Source organism: Cervus canadensis, chromosome 28, assembly GCF_019320065.1.
Source record: "Cervus canadensis isolate Bull #8, Minnesota chromosome 28, ASM1932006v1, whole genome shotgun sequence".
In the NCBI taxonomy this organism is placed as follows: domain Eukaryota; kingdom Metazoa; phylum Chordata; class Mammalia; order Artiodactyla; family Cervidae; genus Cervus; species Cervus canadensis.
Genome location: NC_057413.1, coordinates 30,730,209 through 30,750,216, shown reverse-complemented (window position 1 = coordinate 30,750,216; position 20,008 = coordinate 30,730,209). Strand labels below are relative to the sequence as shown.

The window sequence follows — 20,008 nt, the reverse complement described above, 5'->3', positions numbered from 1 at the left end:
GCAAAATATTTGACCTTTTTTGAAGCGTATTATTATCTTTAAAGACCAGTGGGATGAAATGATTTTGTACCAATGCAGAAATAGGTAACTTTCAACATTCGGTATACTGTGAGAAAGTCCAGTGTTGGTAGTAAGGTTAGTAGATTAGGAAAAACTAAGTGGGATGAGTGCTCATAGAGACTTACTTGAATTTTATCTTAAATGTAAGCACTGTTTTTAGTTTGTGCATTTGGTTAAATGTGGAAGAATGCTTATAAGGAAATTTGAGGTATTCTGTGGGAAAGAATTTAGGGAGAGTGTTAGCGAGATGGAAAGACAGTACTTATATTTCTTATTCCAAAAGTACAGATCTGCATTTTGGAATGTAATAAGACAGAAAGTAATTGGCACAAAGTGTTACTATATGTAACTTCTTATTTTTGAAAAAATAAGTCGATTTTAAGGACTCTATTTTTCTTAATTTTAAATAAAGTTATGAACTTCTCACATATGACATATAACAAGTCAACATGTTTAAATTATGAGGCAGTTAATGGACAGAAATACACAGTTGGTTTAGAGATAATATGTGCATTTCTATAATACAGTGATTTATTTCTTTGGCTCAGTGTTTGGTGAAAATCTTGATTAACCCAGATAAGTAAGTGCAACTAGAAATTGCCTGCTAGTGGCTCACCTTTTAATTTCAGGATTTACTTCAGTTAAACTAATCCAGAACACGAAAGTGGAATATTAGGGAATTTTGTTTCAAAGTTGAATCCTAGTAAATAATCAGTTGTATTCTTTAATTAGTAAGTACTTGTAATCAGATTTGTCTTAAGTGCTTCAAATTTGGATAGATATAATTCCATAAAATCACATTTAGGGTGAAAATATATTCATAATATATTTTTCCATAAAAACCAGCTTGAAGTTTGCCATGTATCTCTCTAAATGAGGGGTTAGCCAAGTAAGATGATGTCTTATTAACTTAATAAGATGATTTAAATTTTGGGACATTTAAGGTAAGAAAGATAAAACGTGAAGTGCTTTTGGTTCATTCCATATTGTGAATCAAAAATATCTTCAAATTTTTATTTATAAGTAATCCAATCTGATTTTTTTTTCCTCCTCTTCTGTGTCATGGAATATCCTCTATGAAATATTTTTTGAGTATGATACCATTTTCTAATGTGTTTTAAAAGTGGTGTCATGTTAAGAGGTTGAAGATAGGCAAAGAAAGAGGTGTGACGATTCTTGGTTTGGGTGAGACCAGGACACTGCAGATGTGTAAACTGGTGCAAGTTGTGAAAGATCTGAAAGCTTTTGGAGTTTGTGTTCAGAAAAGAAAGGGGAATAAAACCTAATATGATGTGATTGAAATTTAGCTAAATTGGTAATCATTATGATGGATCTGTGACTTCGTTAATTGTAAAATTTGATATCCAACTATTAGGCAGGTTTACTTCAAGCAGAATTAGTTCTTTCTCAATGGAGAGGCCAGAACACTGGCCTGGGAAATCTGGATGAAGGTCCATGTATACCTATAATTAGCCTCTCAGCATGAGGGATACAGTATAGCAAAAGCTCGTGCACAGACAGGCGGAGTTGGCCAGCTTGGCATGGTGGTGAGCAGCAGGCACCTTGGAGAGGTTCAGACTGGTATCTTGGAAAAGGGAGGAAATGGGTTTTAGCAGTAGGTTTTAGAGACCTAGTAAGGGAGAAACAAAACCAGACAAGGTCCAGATTTCTTATGAGAGATACAAGGTAAGGTATTTGTTCCTGGGAACAAAAGTGAGCTTGGTTATTGGATTGTTTAGGATGACAGGCAGTAATATTGACAAAGTAACTAAACTCTTAAACTGTTGATCTTACTTATTTTCTGCTTGGCACTACATGAGCAGCTGAGTCTGTGTGTGTGTTCTAGGTTGTCCTGGGTAACTGGGGTGAAAGGAGATTTTCTGTCTCAGTGCTTGAGGATGTTTCTTGCTCACAGTTTAGCACTTCCTCTGTTTACTTGGTCTCAGGGATTTGATATCTGCTCTTTTTTTTTGGCTGCTTTTTCCACCTGTTCCTCTCCTTTCTCACCCAAGACAAAGCAGATTACAGAATTTCAGCATACCCTTCTGTTTGAGAAACAAGTGCACAATCCTTAACAGTGTTAAGTAGTTTTAGCTGCCAATGATAGAGTAAACCATAAGAAACTCGAAAGTACTAATTGTTTATTCCTGAACAATTTCACAGAAGTGGTATTAGGCTAGTTATTAGAACGACCTTTCTTGGTTTTGCTTTGTTTTTTAGTAGAGTATATCTGCCCTTTTCAGCCCTGCCTTATACTCCCCCACTCCATATTATCCACAGCTTTCTTTTAGGTTTGCTTATGTTGGATAGATGTTTAGACTAGTTCACAGTCTTTTATCACTACTAGTAAACGCATAGAATTCCCTTCATAATCCTACTAAGGCTTCTCTGACCCAAGACTTTTCATTTTTCAGTTATAGTCACTTGGTTTTAGTCCCAGGTGAGTTAGGTATTTTCTTTCTAGGGTCTAAATGTTTCTTCTTTTGGACTAAATGACATTACATCTTTTCTGTTTCTTGGGTTTTGTTTGATAGTTTCTAAGACCTAAGTTGCCTGAATATTCTAATCTTTGATTCTTTTATTTCAACTGAAAGCATGTTTATTGGTTGTTTGTATTTGAAGGAGCTTTTACTCTTACAAGTAACTCTACTGTTTAAGTATTCATTATTCTAAAATGATATCTAGCTTAAAATGTTGATCTAGTGTCAGATATGGCAGTTTTATGGACTCTTTCCTGGAATCTCATTATACTGCATCATTCCTTTCCATTGCCTCCAGTAGACTTGTGTTTTTAATCTTTAAAATTTTGTTTACTTACTCCACTTACCTTCATGATCACATTTTATTTCTCATCTAAGTTTCAAAGCTGAGATGACTAACATAGGATCCTGAATGCCACATAGCTCTGGTTCTTTTTGATGATCCAGTGTCCAGGTAATTCTTAGGGAGTGACTGTGACATCTAATCACTAGGAGTTCCCAGTGGAAAAATACTTTAAAGTATGGTAACAGTAACAGTTACCACCAACATTAAGACAAAGGTTCTGTCCCAAGGTCATGTTTTGTCAAAGAAAAGAGCTTTCAATGAGGGATAAATCCAGAAGTATTTGTCTTAATGAGAGGAATGTGATTAATGGCATGTTCAGTGCTGGGAATATTAGGACACATACATATCTAGTGGTTTACAGCAGTGTTAGAAGTTGGGCATATTATTAAAGTCATTTGGATTTTAAAAATTTCACACAGGAGATTCTGATGTAAATGCTCCCATGTCTCCTTCCCTCCAGTTGTTGATGAGTGTCGTCAGTGGTTGGGATAGTTGAGTGTTGTGATAGGATGAGTGTCATCAGTGGGTTGGGATGGCTGAGTGTTGTGAAAGGAATAAGACTTACAGTAATAGGAATAAAACTTAGCTCATGGATCATCAGAAATCCATTTAGAAAGGGAATTTAGTACATTAAGAAAGTATCAGAAATGTCAAAATACAATAGAAGTATAAGGAATATCAGGATATAGATTCCTGCAACCCCATGGACTGTAGCCCACCAGGCTCCTCTGTCCATGGGATTTTCCAGGCAAGAATACTGGAGTGGGTTGCCATTTCCTTCTCCAGGGGATCTTCCCGACACAGGGATTGAACTTGAGTCTTCAGCATTGCAGACAGACGCTTTACCATCTGAGCCACCAGGAAGCCCATAGATTCCTGCATTGAAAGGCAAATAGGATTTGTTCATTTCTGTTCATTTGACCAATGACATTGTGAGTCCTTGACAGTAGCCAAGATATTTTTTTCTCTCCTCCTGGTACCGAACCTTTAGAGTGAAGCACACCTTCATTTGAACTGATTACTTCAAGATCCTTTTACCTGAAGTACTAAAACTGTACTAACCTTCTTAGTGTCTATCAGTGCCCCTGGTACTAAGGAGGTCAGAATTTACTTAACATCTAGGCTGACTTTGTTAATTATCAGAGTTCTATTCTTAGAGTATATGTATTTATCATGATTATTATAATAATCAAGTGCCAAGTTGTTTGCTTTTGTTTTTAAGTATAGAATTTAATATATGTTTGTAAAATTGAGATCATCTGGCTCAGAGGTTAAAGCGTCTGCCTCCAATGCGGGAGACCTGGGTTCGATCCCTGGGTCAGGAAGATCCCCTGGAGAAGGAATTGGTAACCCAGTCCAGTATTCTTGCCTGGAGAATCCCATGAACGGAGGAGCCTGGTGGGCTACAGTCCACAGGTCGCGAAGAGTCAGACACAACTGAGCGACTTTACTTTCACTTCACTTCAGTCTTGGTCGAAGCAGCGTGTAATGATTTAGGAAACATATTTAAAGTTGGTCTTTCAAATGTATGGGCTTCCCTTGTGGCTCAGATGGTAAAGTATCTGCCTGCAATGCAGGAGACCCAGATTCAATCCCTGGGTCAGGAAGATCCCTTTGAGGAGGGCGTGGCAGCCCACTCCAGTATTCTTGGCTGGAGAATTCCATGGGCAGAGGAGGCTGGCAGACCATAGTCCGTGAGTTCACAAAGAGTTGGTCATGACTGAGCAACTAACACACTTTCAAATGTATACTCTTCTACATTTTCTTTCTAATTGTTGTTAGAATTAATAGTTAGGATGTGTTTTACTATCAAAGTTTTTTTTTTTTTTTTTAATTAGACTTTAATTAAAACTCCTGCTCTGCTGCAGCAGATTGTACCAATAAGTATTTTGCCTTGCTGCTTTGGAGTGTGCATGTGTGTGCACATGTGCATGTCTTCCCAGTATTTAAGATGAAGACTCCATTTTTTTCTTACCTCTTAATTAAACCATTTTTATCAAGCACACTTTTTTAAAGTAGTTAAAAAAGTTACCTTACATGATGAAAACAAATCTGTCGATGAATTTTCAGAATGAAATGTCATGAAAATGTAAAGGCTATATTTTAAATTTCTAGGTAACTTCTTTCCCACAAAAATTGCCTAAATTTCTTATATTCTATGCAACCCAACTGAACTTATGATTAGAACCTCACAGTTTAAAGCCTAAATAAAAATTCCTGTATTATTACTGTCTTTTATATGTAATAATCTTACTTGCCTGGAGCTTATGTATGCCAGAGACCTCATAACTTATTTTATACTATTAAAAAAATTTAACACTCTTAGTAACTTGCAGAAAATTGGGAGCTCGCTGTGTGTTCACCAAGTTTGTGATTCAATAGTGTTTTAATTTGGAGTAATTGGAGTGGATGAGGTCTCACTTTCTTTTTAAAAAACAGTTGACCGTTGGTTTGAACTTCCCAGGTCCACTTATATGTACATTTTTTCAGTAGTAAATATCACAGTACTACAGGAACTGCGGTTGTTGAATTTGTGAATGCAAAACTGCTGGTCCAAAGAGCTGACTATAAATTATATTTGAATTTTCACCTGTGAGGAAGATTGGCACCCCTAACCCCTATGTTGTTCAGGGGTCAGCTGTGAACTCTTTAATCTTTTCCTGTATGACTCACTGAGACTCTTAAGTCCCTTTAGTAGAGAATCAGTAATCTAGCATATTAAACATCTTGTCAGGTGGGTCTGTAGCTTGCTTACTCCATGAATGTTAGAATAGGGTTACCTATTTCTACTAAATAAAGGGGAAATTGCTTATTTTGCAGTTGAAAGACATGTCTTTATGATTCTCCAATTTATCCTGTTAAACATATTTAGGTATAAAGGCTTAATTTGCTTCAAAAAGTTTGTTTAAAATAATTGAACAATGTTGTTGAACTATAAAATTATATCATCTTAAATGGATATTATGAAGCAGATATATATACGTTCTTTGAGGCATACTAAATTGATAAATTACATACATAATTGAAATTTTTCTAGTAGCTATGTTAAAAAATACAGGAAAGGTGAAATTAAATGTTTTGGATATGTTGTTTTTCAACATGTTCAATATAAAGTCATTAATTTGTGTACTTTTTTTTCTGTCTTTGGAATCTAGTATGTATTACATATTTATCTCAGTTTGGACTAGCCATGATTCAAGTGCTTCATATTACCTGTGGCTAGTGGTTACTGGCTAGATGATGCAGTTTTAGAACGTAGATCTTAAAGGCTTTTGTGAATCTAGTGAGAGTATATATGAAAATATTTTATAAGTATTATGCAATTATAAATAGTTATGTAAGGAATTGAACTATTAGAAAGTGAAAGTGAAGTCGCTCAGTTGTGTCCGACTCTTTGCGACCCCATGGACTGTAGCCTACCAGGCTCCTTGTTTTATGGAATTTTCCAGGCAAGAGTACTGGTGTGGGTTGCCATTTCCTTCTCCATTTGTTAACGTAAATAAACTATTTTTGGCCTTTACCAATTAGTTTTTTATTAGATATTTAATAACTGATAATTTATTGTGATTAAATAACGAGTATATATTCTCATGGAAACCCCCAATGTGATTTTAAAATAAACAAATTTAAATATTTATTACCTAAAAATTGTGAATTAATATTACACATTGTTCATGTACTTGGGTTACTATTTTCTCTTAAAAGACTTAAATTTTAACCGTGTTACACCTTGGTCTTTTATTCATTTATCTGTCAATAATAGGGGAATCATAGGATTTTTTTTTTTTTTGAGGGGGTGAGTTCTATAAAATTTCTTGATAAAAATTTATTGGTATTTTTAAAAATCTGGCTTCAAATGTGCTTAAAATTAATTTCTAGTGTTTTTTCAGAGTTAATAGTGGATTAAAAATCTGAGGAATATTTAATTGAATTTTCCAACTTACTTGCTTTTTAGATAGATTTTGTAGATTTGTTGTTTTTAGGATTTATTATTTTGGGAGGAGACATCACATGCACATGATAATTTGTTTTGGGCTAATTCTTAATTAATTTTTGTGAGATTGAAATCCTTTTTTGTTTTTAAACTTTGCTTCAGGTTGATTTTTGGGTGTCTGTCACCTATTGATCTGATTTAGTAATGCTGAAGCTGAAACTCCAGTACTTTGGCCACCTCATGAGAAGAGTTGACTCTTGGAAAAGACCCTGATGCTGGGAGGGATTGGGGGCAGGAGGAGAAGGGGACGACAGAGGATGAGATGGCTGGATGGTATCACCGACTTGATGGGCATGGTGTTGGGTAGACTCCGGGAGTTGGTGATGGACGGGGAGGCCTGGCGTGTTGCGATTCATGGGGTCACAAAGAGTCAGACACGACTGAGCAACTGAACTGAACTGAACTAAGCTGAAAGGAATGTAATGCTATGTAAAAGCTTCTTTATACCACATTTTCTTTTCTTCTCTTTTACTGTGTGGTAAACGTATATGGTACTTTGCATAGTTTTCACACTCTATGTGAAATACAGAAAGGAGAGGTGAGTTTTGTGTATGGTATCTTAAGAACGGCTGCATTTACTTATCTCTGCTCTAAGAAATGCTGATTATCAGTTCTGTATTTAACAAGCTTGAGGAAGTAAATTATAGAAATTCTAATATTATGCATATAGTTAAAAGGTCGCAAAATGCCAGACTAGATGAATCACAAGGTAGAATGAAGGTTGCCAGGAGAAATATCAACAACTTCAGATATGCAGATGATACCACTCTGATGGTGGAAAGTGAAGAGGAACTAAAAGCCTCTTGATGAGGGTGAAAGAGGAGAGTGAAAAAGCTGGCTTAAAACTTAGCATTCAGAAAGCTAAGAACATGGCATCCAATCCCATCACTTCGTGGCAAATAGATGGGGAAACAATGGAAACAGTGACAGACTACTTTCTTGGGCTCCAGAATCACTGTGGACAGTGATTGCAGCCATGAAATTAAAAGACATTTGCTCCTTGGAAGAAAAGCTAAGACAAACCTAGACAGCATATTAAAAAGCAGAGACATCACTCTGCTGACAAATATCCATATAGTCAAATATATGGTTTTTCCAGTAGTCATGTACAGATGTGAGAATTGAACCATAAAGAAGGCTGAGCCCTGAGGAATTGATGCTTTTGAATTGTGATGCTGAGAAGACTCTTGAGAGTCCGTTGGATAGCAAGGAGATCAAACCAGTCAATCCTAAAGGAAATGAACACTGAATATTCATTGGAAGGACTAATGCTGAAGCTGAAGCTCCAATACTTTGGCCACCTGATGCGAAGAGCTGACTCATTGGATAAGACTCTGATGCTGGGAAAGATTGAGGGCAACAGGGGAAGGGGATGACAGGATGAGACGTTAGATGGCATCACTGATTCAAAGGACGTGAGTTTGAACAAACTCCGGGAGATAGTGAAGGACAGGGAAGCCTGTCATGCTGCAGTTCATGACGTCACATAGAGTAGAACAGTAGTTTTTTCATTTCTCCATTTATGGTGAAGATAGTCCTGGAAATAAATTTCTGGTAAAGATGTTTGGTTTATGGTAAAAAAAAAAAATTTAACCCTGAAAATAACTAAAAATACTAAAAAGAAATAAGAAATAAGAGGTGGAATCGTTAGTGGTTTTTTTAATCATACAGCTACTTCTTTGGCAATAAAGCTTATAGGGAAGTATGTTTCTGTTCATTTTTGGGTAACTTGCTATATTTTGACTTTTCTATAATAAAGGTTATAATAGTTCCTATAATATAAATAAAGTTAGGTCCTATAATTATGTAGGTGTTATAATGTAAATAAGGTTAATTTGACATACCCAATTAGATGATGCCATTGTGCTCTTTATCTGTATTGTATTTATCCAAACCAAAGTAAACATTCCCTAGTGAATGCTCGTACTACTCAAACCTATTTGGAATTTGTGTGAATTGTTAACGTTATTTCTTCACTAGATGGTATTTCATTATCAAAAAAAATGGAATTATTAGTGCAGAACAGTCAAAACTTCTATCGTTACTATGTTTAATATTCTTGTGCATGATCTTTTAAAAAATTAGAGATTTTTTAAAGAGTTTTAAGCTTGGTTTTGAGATATTTTTGTTTTAAAAAGATTAATATTTTTAAATTAAGTGTTTAAAACATATTCCACCAGAACTACTCCCCCCATTTCTTCTTGCAACCAAGTTGTTATATAAAAAAAAATTTTTGAGGATTAAATTCTTAGAATGGTTTAGTGTAATTTTTAGATACTTCACTTTCTTTTACTTCATTTTCATCCTAGCTTTTCATAGTTGTCTTTTTGGTTCTTACAGATACTTTCAATTGTTAGTCTTCCCAGTTTTCAGTTTGTTTGCTTTAGTTTAGAAATTTCTTCTTTCTCTATAATTTGCTTCCATTTTCTTCTCTCCTGCCCGTCCACTTCCTTTTGTTTGAGTGTGTGTGTGTTTGAGCGTGTGTGAGGAGTTCTTTTACTCAGTTAGGACTGTGGGGTATGGTATGAGATGAAAGTATGTATGTAGTGTGTTACGCTTATACAGAGTTTTATGGCAGTTTTTTGTTGACATTTTGGGCCAGAAACTACTTGCTGAGAGGCTGTCCTGTGTTTTGATGGGTGCTTAGCAGCATCCCTGGCCTCTGCCCAGTAGATGCCAGTCGAAACTGAGTTTTAACCACCAAAAATGTCTCCAGACATTCCAAAGTGACCCCTATGGGGCAGAATTATCTTGGTTGAGAACCATTACACTAATATAAATTAGTTCTGAATTTATATATTCTAAATCTAGTTGTCCTGAGAGACACTGAATTGCTGTTTTAGCCCCAAACCTATGTTTTCTGGGGCAAAGCTTGAGGTTAAGACCTCACACTGTGGACTTTTTACCGGGGCCAGGGGGATCAGGTTCAGAAAGACTGATACACAAAGGCTAATTTTTATTGAATGCTTATTTTAGAATCTGTGGATCATGTGGTTTTCCATATTACATCTGTTTATGTGACAAATTAGATTTGCTAAGATTAAACCTATCCCATGGTAGACCTTGCTTAGTTGTAATAGCCAATTATCTAATTATGCATTTGAATTCCCTTTGTTGATATTTTATTTAGAACCATATCTATTTGAGAGAGTACATTACTGGGTGCAATCTTTGGTCTGAATAACATTAAAATTATTTCAAATACTGATTATTTTTAAATAGTGAAGGTTTGTAGACTTATTTTGTGTTCTATAGAAGTTTTGGAAAAAACCTTTAAAACAAACTTTTTTTTTTTAAGTAACTTTTTCTGAGGTCATTTTTTAAGACCACTTTCTGATTTTATTCCTGGATTCTTGATCTGTTGATTTATAAACATTTCTTGAGTAATTAGTTTTTCTTTAAAATAGAAATTTATCCATTTCATTGAGATTTTTAGACTTGGAACTTTATAGCATATCCAAGAACAAGCCTAGTTTTGTAAGTTCTCACATCCCACTGGACTGCTGAGTCTGACCCAACTCTGCAGCACCTCTTTTTAGAGTGTTGAATTGGCAGATCTCTTTGTGTGTTCTGTAATCTCTTGTGGCTCCGGTTTATTTTTCATTGCTCATCCTGATAGGCTTCTTTGAGGTTTTCAATCTTTTGAGATGCTTTGGAAATGGATTGCTGGATGGGTTAACCATAAATGTGCTTGTGCCATTTGAGATCACTTGGTGGAATCCATCAGTTAAATATACATATTTTCAATATTAGATGTTAGAAGGGCTGTTCGTATATTGGCAAAAAAATATACCCCGATACCCAGAATGAATTTATTTTGGAGTTTACTGACTTCAGAAAGATCTGGTTCACTTAGCTCTAATAAATGAGATACTGGTGTTTTTTTTAAATATGGTTTGATTATCTGAGAAAAACTAAAAATAGAATGCTACTTTAACATGTATATAAAAGTAGCTCTGACAAGCTGATTTTTAATGAATTAAGTTAATTTTACTGGAAAAAATATGGATTGTTGAAAGTTGTACTTTCAAATAAAGGTTTTAAGTGGCTAAAATATATGAAAGGCAACTCAGTGTTATTCTGCAAGATGACAAAAATGAAGAGTAATTTAATGAGGAATTCATTGTACTGAGAGGCAGGCCTGCTTGGTATAACATTACGGAAATAAAATTTTTGTCTGACTTTTTTTGCTTTTTCATTTTTCTAAAACCATTTCTGTAGTTGCCAATCCTTCTTTCACAGCTTGGTTTCGTTTCAGTGCCTGTATCATAGAAGGATCCACCTCACAAAAGAAGTCAAAAGCTGTCTTGAATAATCAGCACCCTTCTGCGAGATTATCTCATGTCAGTTTGTTTCCTGGCACTGCTGTTTTCTATGTCGTCTTTCTTATTGTCTGCTTTGGAAGCATTCCTATTAATTCCTTTTGCATATTGTCTGTTAGCTCTTGAATTTCTCCAAGATCCCTGTCTTGAAACCCTTCACCCTCCACTTTTCTTGTGTGTGCTGTATCTGTTCTCTTTCATGGTTTCCTTGACTGGCTCTGTGGTAAATGCTGTTACGTCAAGTACAACATCTGGATATAGTTTTCTCCACTGGGAATTTTTTGTTTCAGGATTGATGGCTTTCATGGCTTTTTAAAAAATTACAACAGTGGCATCTTCAGTGGTGTAATCCTTCCAGACCTTCATGATCTCTCTGTCAGGGTCCTCTTCTATAAGTATTGCCAGCCTACTCTGTAGCCTAAATGTACGATGAGCCTTAAAGGTCCTTTGACCCCCTGATCTAGAGGCTGAATTAGAGACATTGTGTATGAGGGCAAATAGGTAACTAATGCCTTCATTATTGAACTCGTGGGGTCGTTGTTCAATAACAATGGCCAGGGGACATTGTCCAATAACAGATGAACTTTAAAAAGTAGTTCTTCACTGGCCAAATACTTCCTGCTTTAGGGAATGTGTCAGTGGAACCAGTCCTTTATCTGGGTTGGATTCTCATCCAGTCCTTCTTGTTTTATAACCAAAAGATTGGCAGCTGATGTTGATCTTTTCCCTCAAGGCTCAGGAATTAGGAGCTTTATAGAGGAGGGACCGTAAACGCAGCTGCATTTGCACAGAACAGTAGCCTCAGCCAGTCTCTTCCTCTCTTAAATCCTGCTGTTCGCTTCTCTCTCTTCCTCCCTCTCTCTCTTTTTTTTAACTAATAAATATCCTTTGTGACTTTTTTTCTTCCTAGAATAGGGCACCTTTGTCTGCAGTAAAAACCTTTTCAGACAGATATCCTTTCTCCTTAGTGATTTTCTTAATGGCATCTGAGAACTCTGCTAATGTCTCTTGGTCAACAGAAGCTGTTTCTCCAATTATCTTGACATTTTTAAAGCCAAACCTCTTTCTGAAATTATCAAACTATCCTTTGCTGGCATTAAATTCTCCCAGCTTCACATTCTTCACCTTCCTCTTTAAGTGTTCATGTAATGACTTTGCTGTTTTTCTTGAATCGTGCTAGAGTCTTTCGGTATGCCTTTCTTATAGCAATCCTGAATTAAAAGTTGCATTTTCAATATAAGTAAAAAGTGCAGAGTTTTCACTAAGCTGGGACAGTTGCAGTGAGTGACAGCTTCACAAATTTCCTGTCTTTTTTTTTTTTTTAATTTAATAATAGCCCTTACCCTGGATTCGTTTATCTTGAAATGGTGGTCAGTCGTAGCTATAGATCTCAGTCTGGTGCATATCAAATAATTCAACTTTTTTTGGCATCACAACTTTACTGTGTTTCTTGGGAGCATTTCCAGCATCAGCAGAGGCACTTTGTATGAGTGGTATTTCACTGGATGACTGTATCCGTTTTTTTAGTCCATTTGTCTATTGAAGGGCATTTGGGATTTTTCTAGTGTGTGGCAGTTAAGAACAGAGCTGTTATAACCATTTGTGTATAGGTTTTTATGTCAACATAACTTTTGCTTCTTCAGAGTAGGTATAGTTTGGAGTCATGTGGTAAGTGTCTATTTATGTGAAACTTCCAAATTCTTCCCAAGTGTGTATACCTTGTGGTTTTTTTTGTATTGGCACCAGCAGTATATTAGAGTGTCAATTGCGTCATGTCTTTGTGGTATTTTTTTTTATGTTAGCCATTCTAATAGGTGTGTAGCAGTATCTCATGGTATAGAATTGGGAGATTTCTTCTTTAAATATTTGCCAGGGAAGCCATCTGGCTCTTGGGATTTCTTTTTTTGGAAGGCTTTTAACTACAGATTCAGTTTAAAAATAGTTATTCAGACTCTCTCAAACTACTAAATCTTTGCGGTATTCTTCATGTGTGTCTTGTTTATAGTTTTCTTTTATTATTTTAAAAATTAATGTGAAGTCTCTGGTGATACTCCTTTTAATTCGTAATGTTGGTAATCTAGGTCTTCTCTTTTTTTCCTTTAATCATTCTTCTTAGAGATTTATCCATTTTATTGATCTTTTCAAATAACCAATTTTGATTTCATTGTTTTTTCCCTATTTTTTTGTTTCTCTGGTTTCAGTTGAACATTTTATATTATTCAAATTTATGTCCTTTTATACTTAAACAATTTTTTTAGTGTAGTTGCCCTAGAGTTTACAGTATATGTTTACTACTAATCTAAGTTCACCTTTAAATAACACTGTCCCACTTCATGTCAAATGCAGGTACCAGAGTATTCCCCACTCCTGTGTCCTTTATGATATTGCTGTCATTCATTTATCTATATGCTAAAAATCACCCAATACCTTGTTACTGTTACCAATTTAAACTAATCTTTTAGATAAATTAAGAATAAGAAAAGTAAAAGATTTTGTTTTACTTCACTTAATCCTTTGCCTTTACTCTTTTTTTGTAGATTCAAGTTTTTGACCTGTATAATTTCCTTCTATTTGAAGAACGTCTGTTAACATTTTCATGGCAGGTCTGTTATTTTTGTTTGTGTGAGAAAGTCTTTATCCTTTTCTTTTGAAGGATAATTTCACTGAATATAGAATTCTAAGTTGGTAGTTTTTTCTTTCAATGCTTTAAATAGTTTACTCCACTCCTTTCTTGCTTGAGTGTTGCTGAGAGAAGCCTGCTGTGATGCTTTTTCTTGTTCTTCTGTTGTTAAGGTGTTTTGTTCTTACGGCTTCTTTTCAAGGTTTTCCCTGTCTTTGATTTGAATATGGTATACTTAGTGTAGGCTTTTCCTCTTTCTTTTTGTCCTTTGAGCTTCCTGGATGTATGGTTTGGTATTGGTATAGGTTACTAATTTTGGAAACTTCTCCACCATTATTACTTCATTTATTTCTTTTGTCTTGTTTCTTCGTTCTTCCTTTTCTTATATTCCAGTTATGCATATGTTATATCTTTTGAAATTGTTGGATGAAACAGAACTTGGATGTTCTGTTTTGTAAAAAGAATATTATATTTTAGTTCAAGAAGTTTCTGTTGATCTGTCTTCAAGCATCTTGACACTCTGTTCTTGTTGGTGTCTAGTTGGTAGATGAACCCACCAGTGGCATCCTTTATTTCTATTACAGTGTTTTTTGATTTCTAGCGTTTCCTTTTGATGGCTTATCTTAGGGTCTTTATCTGCTTACCTTACTCATCTTTGCTTACCTTTTTTTTTTTTCCCCCTCATTATCACCCTTAACTTATTTAAAATTCTCTGATTTCAAAAAACTTGTTATACTTGAGTCTGGCTTTGACTCTGTCTTTGTCTTTGTGTATTTTTTGCCTTCTGAGTGAGTGATGTGTAATTTTTTGTTGAAAGTTGGACATGAAAAGACAATGTTCAGAAAGCCCTAAAAAAAAAAAAAAAAAAAAGAAAGTTGGACATGCTGTATTAGATAAAAGGAGCTGAGATTAATAGGTCTTTTGTGTGAGGTCTTACAGTAATCTGTCAAGGAGTGTGCTCTTTAACATTCCTTCTACCTGTAGGTGCCAAAGGCATCAGACTCCTTTAGTGTCCTTATTTGTGTCTGCCTCTTGGGTTTCCCTAACACTCCTTCTCAGGTAGAATCTGCATCATGTAAACTCTTTCAGTGGTGATTAACTCTTGTTATAATGGAGCCCCATCAGTGTAGCTGTAAGGTGCTGGGAGAGGAAGCATCCTATAACCTTAAAATCAAACCTGAAACTTTTAGTGGGTCTTTGTCCCGGGTCTGTGATGTCTGTCTTTTCTCCCCACTTCTGCATGTGAGACCGAAAGGTGAGAGGGGACTGGAATCAGAGAAACGCCCTTACAACCCTTTCCAGTGGTGGAATCAGGACCTGGTGAAGTCTTTTTCCTGGAGAGCAGGTCTTTGTTTGCGTTAGTGGTTATTTCACAGTGACTGCTTGTCCTTTCCTCCTTGCCAGAACGACAAGGAGATCTTTATACACTCTTCACTGATGGGGTTCCTGGAAGTAAAACCCACAAAGGATGGGGGCCTGCTGATACTGTGGTCCCCAGGAGTTTTCTCCTCCTAGGCTGATCGACACTCGGCCTCCAGAAATTCATTGAAGTTTGTGTTTTAAATTTTTGTAGTAGATTGACTTTTTGGCCCCGAAATGTTATGTCTATTTGGAAGTATAGTAAATGTAACTATGGATCTTAAGATGATGTCCTAGATTTAGGGTTGGCCATAAATCCAGTGACTGGTATCCTTGTTAAGAGTAAGGAGAAGGAGATTTGAGACAGAGACACAGAAGGGGAGGGCCATGGAAACGGAGATTGGAATTATGCCAGCCAAGAAATGCCAGAGATTGCTGGCAGCCCCTAAAAGCCAAGAGAGAAGCTTGGAGCAGTTCTTCATCATTCTTCAGAAAGATCCAACCCTGATGATACCTTGATTTTGTATTCTGGCCATCAAAGCTGTAACCATGAATGAAATTTAAAAGTTTTATTGTTTGAAGTCATCTAGTTTGTGATCGTTTTTATGATAGCCCTGGGAACCTGATACAGTATTCATACCAATTGATGACTCGAGTGGTTTCTACTTGGGATGATCTTGTAGTCTTAACTATGACTCTGGATATGCCCGTGTCTCTGTATCTTGAGATGGTGGTTTGCCCCGTGTCCTCACTTCTCTGATGGGTCCAAGGAAAGTCACTGATTGTTCAGCTTGTTTAAATTTTTTCTTGTTGTAAGGGTGAGTGTGACAGTTTCGAGCTGCTTTCGTGTTGGAACTGAAATCGCGAGTCGAGGTTTTTTTTTTTTTTTGGAGGGGGGGTGGAGATCTGGTATTTTTATACTATATTATTTTAGTGATTATCACATGCATGTTTATCTTTTAAATATCTAATGTTAATTATTTCCTTTACTCTCCTTTTGTATCATGCAAGAGTCTTAGGCTACTTTAACTCCTGATTTATACAGCTGTTATTATTTTAATCTTCTTATATTTTAAATTTCCTCATCAGTCTCATTCCTCCTTTTTCTGCTTCTTATTTAGGCTTTTTGTTGGGGGTATAACTGTCATATAACAGTGTATTTTAGGTGTACAACATAATGATTTGATATTTATATGTTTTGAAAAATGATCACCACAGTAAGTCTAGCTAAGATCTGTCACCATACATAGTTACAAAATTTTTTCTCTTGTGATGAGAACTTGTAAAAGGTTTACTCTCTTAGCAGCTTTGAAATATGCAATATAAAGTCACTGTGCTGTGCATTACATCCCCAGAAAGTTTTTATTTTCATTCCTCTGATGAATAGTGATGTTAAGTACCTTTTCTGGTATCTGTTGACTATATGGCTCCTTTGGAAGAATGTTTGTTCCGATTCTGTGTTCATTTTTAAATCAGATTTTTTTTTTGTTTGATTTTTGTTTTTGTGTTTTTGCTTTTAAGCTGTATGAGTTCTTATTAATCCCTTTTAATACACATAACTTGCAAATATTTTCTCCCATTCTGTAGGTTGTTTTTTCACTTTATTGATGAGTTCCTTTCTGTTCAGAAGCTTTTAGTTTGATGTAGTTCCACTTGTTTAGTTCTCCTTTTGTTGCCTTTGCTTTTTGATGTCATATCCAGAAAATCATCCCCAGGACTGATGACAAGGAGCTTACAGCCTATGTTTTCTGTGAGGAGTTTGATGGTTTCAGGTTTTAAGTCTTCAGTCCATTTTGAGTCAGTTTTTTATTTTACTCGGTGTTTATCTGCCTATGTATTTACCAATCTTTTCCTTTATTTAGTGAATCTCTGGATGTTGGCTGTGTTCCTCTTTTCCTGATGTGCTCAGAGAACACCTTCAGGGTTTCTTTCAGGGTGGCAAACTCTGTTTTTGCTTGTCTGTTCTTGTGTTTTGAAGGATTTTTTTCCCTCTGGTTCACACTTTATGATTTGCAGTTATTTTCTTTCTGCATTTTGGAAATATGAAATTTCTGCTTTCTGGCTTCCATTGTTGCTCTTGAGAAGCCCATTTTAAGTGTTGCTTCCTTGGTAACCTTTTAACAATATGTCTCTTCTGAGATTTTTTTTCTTTTTCCTCTGTGCTATTTGGCAGATTTACTGTGTTGAGTTGTGGGTTTCTTTTTGTTTATTCCATTTGGAATTGCTTAGACTTCTTGACTATGGTTTGATCTCTTTTATCAGTTTGGTGAGTTCATAGCTATTAACTTTCAGATAGTTTTTATTTTCTTCCTCTGGGATGCCAGTTAAATATGTTAGATTGGTTTACTATATCTTCTGTTTCTGTTACATGCTCATCTCTATTTTCTGTATTTTGTCCTTGTTGGCTTAATTTTGGTTAGTTTCTATTTACCTGTGTGCCTTTTAGCTAGTTTTCTGCAGCCTTGTCTAATATACTTTAAAACTTATCCATTGAGTTCCTACTTTTGGTTATTGTCTTTCTCAATTTTAGAGTATTTTGTGGTTCAAGTTTATTTTCTCACCATCTGTGCTATTCAGCTTTGTGTCAGGTTTTCAAGCTGTAATTTATATCTCTGAACATGGTAAATGCCATCGTTTTAAAGTCTGTATGTGATGACTTCGGTGTTTGGAATTCATTGAAATGTTTCTATTATTTCTTGTTTTCCTAGGTACTTATTTTAGGCTTTTTCTCTTTTTTTCACTTCACATGCCAGCTTATATTTCCTTGTCTCTGGATGCTGTAAATTAAAAAAGTATTTCTTGACATAGTAGGGCATCTCTCAGAGACGATTTTGGTTTCTTCTCTTTTGTCTTAAACCATTTGAATGGTGTGAGGTTTCCTGAGTCATCCACATAACGTTGAACTGGGCTGCAGTGCTTGGGTGCGTTTATTTAGGGTCCTGTCTCAAACTGTAGATTTCTAGTGCTCACTTCAATTTCATCTGATAAAATTGCTACATTTTTAATAGTTTAATCTTCCTAAGAAGGTGATTTTTATATTTCATCCAGGGTTTTTATATTCCATCCTGTGAGATTTAGTGCAGATTATCTAGTGTTCTTTTATTTTGAGTCTTTTGTTGCTGTGTTTTAAAATCTTTATTACCCTACTGATCAGATAAATCCTAAAATGTCAAATCTGCTTAAATTGGATAGCTTTCTTCACACTTAAAAAAGAAACTGTTACATAGCCGAAGTAATTTAAGTTTTGCATTCTCTTTCAGTGGCAGTCACAATTGAAAGGAACAGTGAATAATCCACAACCAGAAAATGTCATCTTAAATTATTGGTTTTGTAGGAGAGTAGGTCAAGGGGAAGAGCCATCCGTGATAGACAGGGTCTGTATACCTTTTATAATCCTAGAGTGTTTTTCAGGATGTGCATGTTCTCTTCCTTTTATTTTTTTCCTTCCAAATGTTTTTAGTCAACATGTATTTCTTCACTTTAAGCAACCATTTAAAGTGAAGAAATAAATTTAGTCAGTCAAATAGAATTGTTTTACGTGGTGAAAGAGTTTTGTTTAATTTGAAATTTAAAATAATGAATTTTTTAAGTTTCCACAATATGGAGGGTGCTGATTCTTGGTATAGCAGACTTGTGAATTAAATGAGATTTTATTTAAACTGTTTCAGCTTTTCTGCAAGTATCTTTGTTACATACTGTCTAGTGAGCATCAGTGTTTCTAGTAACTTGTTTTTACCCAACTAGTGTATGTTTATTGTAGAAAATTCCTGAACTATGAGTTACTGTTTCTAAGAATGCTCTCTTATGACAGCTGCAGACTTTGGGGATTCCCACAACTGCCTTCACCTTTGACAGTTGGTTGGAAGGGCTTGCAGAACTCACTGAAAGCTGTTATACTCTTGGGGATGGTATTCTATCCCCAGTGGTATGGGGATGGTATTGGGGATGGTACCCTTGGGGATTGTACAAGGACACGGATTAAGTTTGGCCTCACATTTGACAGTTGGTTGGAAGGGCTTGCAGAATTCACTGAAAGCTGTTATACTCTTGGGGATGGTATTCTATCCCCAATGGTATGGGGATGGTATTGGGGATGGTACTCTTGGGGACTGTACAAGGACACAGATTAAGGTTGGCCAAGGGGACAGAAGCCTGGGGCAGATTTCAGGAGGTACCAGATATGATGTCAGTCTCTCTAATGTCATGGAAGCCATTAAGTCCTGGTGAGGATGTATGACAACATGGAGAATATTGCCAACTGGGGAAACGCACTTGAGTCTTAGTGTCCAGACTTTTATTGAAAAGATATAGTTGACTGCCCAGGTAACTGACCCTTTTAATGTCTAGCCCTTCCAGAGGTAGAACAGCTGCAACAGAGTTTGAAGCCCCAACATAATGACATTGTTTGGTAAAGTCTTCAGGTAACAAAGGTGCCTGAGGAACTTCAGAATGCCCCAATTAATAAAAATCTCTTCCTAGAGGTCAGGATGAGGCCAAGTCCTATCCTCTCTTTTGGGTGAGATTAATTTTTTTTTAATTGGAATATAGTTGATTAACAATGTTGTTTTAGTTTCAGATGAACAGCAAAATGATTCAGTTATGCATCTACATGATTCTATTCTTTTTCAGGTTCTTTTCCCATTTAGTTGTTACAGAATACCAAGCAGAGTTTCCTGCTGTTACACAGTAGGTGCTCATTGATTATCTGTTTTAAGTAAAGCTGTGAGTATGTGTCCAAGCCCCAAATCCCCATCTATTGCCCCACTCTTTTAATTCTTTACTAAAGGTGAAATATTATATTAAAAAGAGATAACAAACAGCATCTTA

General features: G+C 35.7%; 1 protein-coding gene across 2 annotated transcripts in view; it reads left to right on the top strand.

Moving 5' to 3' along the window:
* The window catches only part of LOC122429209 (CD2 associated protein), an 84,442-nt gene that overhangs the window by 3,094 nt on the left and 61,340 nt on the right, over nucleotides 1–20,008 (top strand). The window lies entirely within an intron of this gene.